The sequence below is a fragment of the Desmodus rotundus genome, chromosome 12 (assembly GCF_022682495.2).
Source record: "Desmodus rotundus isolate HL8 chromosome 12, HLdesRot8A.1, whole genome shotgun sequence".
Classification (NCBI taxonomy): Eukaryota; Metazoa; Chordata; class Mammalia; order Chiroptera; family Phyllostomidae; genus Desmodus; species Desmodus rotundus.
The window spans coordinates 41,628,019-41,631,099 of NC_071398.1; the positions used below are offsets into that span (position 1 = coordinate 41,628,019).

The 3,081-nt window shown below is 56.6% G+C and overlaps 1 long non-coding RNA gene across 2 annotated transcripts; it reads right to left on the reverse strand.

Annotated features, from left to right (window-relative positions):
• Positions 1–398: 398 nt before the first annotated feature.
• Positions 399–2,318, reverse strand: LOC128779678 (uncharacterized). Of its 2 annotated transcripts, XR_011650707.1 has the most exons (4): positions 1,788–2,318; positions 1,493–1,647; positions 1,168–1,316; positions 399–682 (listed from the first exon to the last, which is right to left on the reverse strand). It is a non-coding gene; the product is annotated as an uncharacterized lncRNA (long non-coding RNA). The 2 variants fall into 2 exon arrangements; XR_008425749.2 differs by lacking the exon at positions 1,493–1,647.
• Between the last annotated feature and the right edge of the window lie 763 nt (positions 2,319–3,081).

Here is a 3,081-nt window from a genome sequence, read left to right on the forward strand (position 1 = left end):
TGCCTCATTCACACCCAGCTGTTTACTGAAAATACTTTCCTAGAATACATTTTTCAACAGGCTGCAGGCCTTTGGAAAAATGTGTGTCAGGTTCTGCACTTCAGCCTGACGCCAGGACAAATAGAGTCCACCCTGTCCCCCCAACAATCGGCGTCCCCCAGGGGAAGACACACCATCGAATTGCGAGCAGGGAGGGAAGGCTGGGAGAACGTGACCAGAGATCCTTCTCCTGGGGAGTCAGAGAAGAGCTCCAGAAGGAAAACACTTCATGGAGTCAGGAAAGACACATTGTCTGGCAGGCGCCAATCCTCAGGGACCCTCCCCACCCCCCAAGCCACCCCACACCTGTGCCGTTCAGTCAAGCCCACAGAGAAGACAGGTAGGGTGTGTGTTGATGTTCCAGGGTGTGGGGAGAAGAAGGCCAGGACGGGAAGGTCCTGCATGATCTACCTGGTCGCACAGAGCCGCTCCCACTTGAAAGATGGTTTATTTTTCAGGACAGGACAACAAAGTCACACCTGTAGAGAAAGTGGTTTGTGGACGGGCAGGGGGCACTCGGAGTCGCAGGGAAAGGACTTCACCACCTCTGTCCCTCCGGGCGTGGCCTTCAAGCTTGAGATTTCTCGGTCCTCTGCACTTGGTTTCACGGCCTCATCTGAATCCACGGCTGAGGGTGGGGTCACTGCACAGTAACGTAACGTGGTTCTGAGGTCAGTGTGGATGAGTTCGGTTTCTTACTCACCTGCAGCGCAAAGGTCTGGTTTCTTGTGTCCTTTTCTCTCTGCTCTCGCCCAGCTCCACTCCGGCTCTCGCACACTTGCCCAAAAGACTCTGCACTGTGCTCTCTCTTCCCTGTTCGCCTTCTCTTACACTAACCCTCCCCAGCCTTTCCCTCCCCGTCTGAGCCTGCCAACTCTTTCTTCTTCCTTTTTGACTCTCCTCCCTCCGTCTTTTGCATCTGCCTTTGGTTTTATTCTTTCCATCTCTGCTCCCCTCTCTTTCCTCTCCAAATGTCTGCTCCTCGCCCTTCCTCCACCCCCTGTCCCCTCCTCCCACAGCTCCACCTGCCTCTTCCCCTTCTCTCTATCACCTGACTCCCTCTTTACCCAGCTCCATCTCTTCCCTACTCACCCGTGTTTTTTCTCATCGTCCCCCACACACTCTTACCCTCTATAAGTAGCAAAGCCTCCAAGCCCCATCCTTGTCAAAGTATGTAGTGAGGGAGCACCACGGGAGCCGAAAAATGCTTCCATCGACTGTGCAAGTTAAATACATGGTACCCTTGTAGAAAAAGGGAAAGGTACAAGGGGCATAGTCTGAAAAGTAGAAGGAAGGGTGAGAAAATTAGTTGAGGTGAGGTTATTTTGGCCTCATCAAGAGAAAGGGGACATGAGTGGACACCTGGGGCTGGATGGGGAGACGCCTGCGGCTTCCACGTGGGGTGCAGTTAGGGACCCCGCCCCCCGCATCTGGGAAGCCACACACTCCTCACAGGAGGAAAAGCTGCCCGCTCGCCGTCCTTTGTACAATATTTCCATCTCCCTAAATATTCTTCGTCTAGGGAACACCAGTTGTTTATAGAATCATGGCTAGTGCAATCAAAATACTTCTTGCCGGCATAGATAAACGGGATAGCACAGCTCTCCTCTGGAAAAAGAAAAAAGCAGCCGGCAGCGTCGGTTCAGGCCAGCCCGCCCAGACCCCGCGCCTGCCCGCACACAGCCCTCCGGGCAGCGGCAGCGAGGCCAAGGCCCACACGGCGTGGCCCGGCCCAGAGACACGTTTACCTTCCCGTTTTTCACCCGGACACGTTGCAGCCCCAGGAGACACCCGCATTCGCCAGCCCACAAGGCGGCCCGGGCTGAGATCACGACTTTGTCAGATGCTGCAGATTGGTCGTGTCTGCAGCTGCTGCGTCACCCGGTTCGACACTAAGAGTCTCAGTGCGCTTCACGTTTGGGAACACGGGGGTGTCTTGGGACTGACACGAATAACCCGCGTGACCGCAGTCAGAAGCCGGCAGGGAGCCGCCTTCGCGGTGAGGGACGGGAGGGTCGGCGCGCACGGACCTGGCGCTCGAACCGCCGGAGCAGGGAGGCCGGGCACCCGAGAGCGGCCTGCGGCCGGACGGGGCCGGGCGTCTTCGGCTGCGGGGATTCTCTCGGCCGCAGCAGCGGGTTCACCGGGGGCGAACAGCACCTCTCTGCAACTCCGCGCTTTCTGGCCGGTGCCCTGTGCCCCGCCCGGCCCTGCCTTCCGCTTGGCGGACAGGCTCCCCGGTTGGGACGCCCTCCCTTCCATCCAGGCCCTCGCCTGAGACTCGGGCGGCTGGGCCTGAACGGAGGGGCAACTGCGGGTGGGGCGCGGGGAGCACCTGCCGTCCCATCGCGGGGGTGGGGGGTGGGGGGAACTTAGCCCACGCGGGTGGAAAAGCTTTGAAGAATGCTGATCACGGTCACCCACCCCCACGCGTTAGTTTGTTTGGCGTGACTGTGGTCTTGTTTTCATCATTTTCCAACGCTGCTTCCCGGAGGAAACGGGAGAAGGACGGACGCGGCGGAGCTGGAAGAAACGCAGGTGTACAGGGGGCGCAGAGCGCAGGGAGGAGCCGTCGGAACGCGTGGATGGCAGGACCCGCTCTGCCGCTCTAACCTTCTGTCACATTACGAGGTTTTTTCCTGTGCTAGGACCACAACGTGCGATGTCCCCACTTAGCACATTTTTTTAACTTTATGTTTTTATTGGTTTTAGAGAGGGAGGGAAGGAGAGAGAAAATATATCACTTTGTTGTTCCACTCCCTGATGTACTCGTTGGTTGATTCTTGTATGTGGCCTGACCAGGGATCGAACCCACAACCTTGGTGTGTCAGGAGGATGCTCTAACCAACTGAGCTGCCCAGCCAGGGCTTCTACTTAACTCATTAAAAAAAAAAAAAAAAAAAAAAAGATTTATTGATTTTATGTTGAGAGAGAGAGGGGAAGGGAGGGAAAAAGAGAAGAAAAACATCAGTGTGTAGTTGCCTCTCATGCACCCCCTACTGGGGACCTGGCCCACAACCCAGGCATGTGCCCTGACTGAGA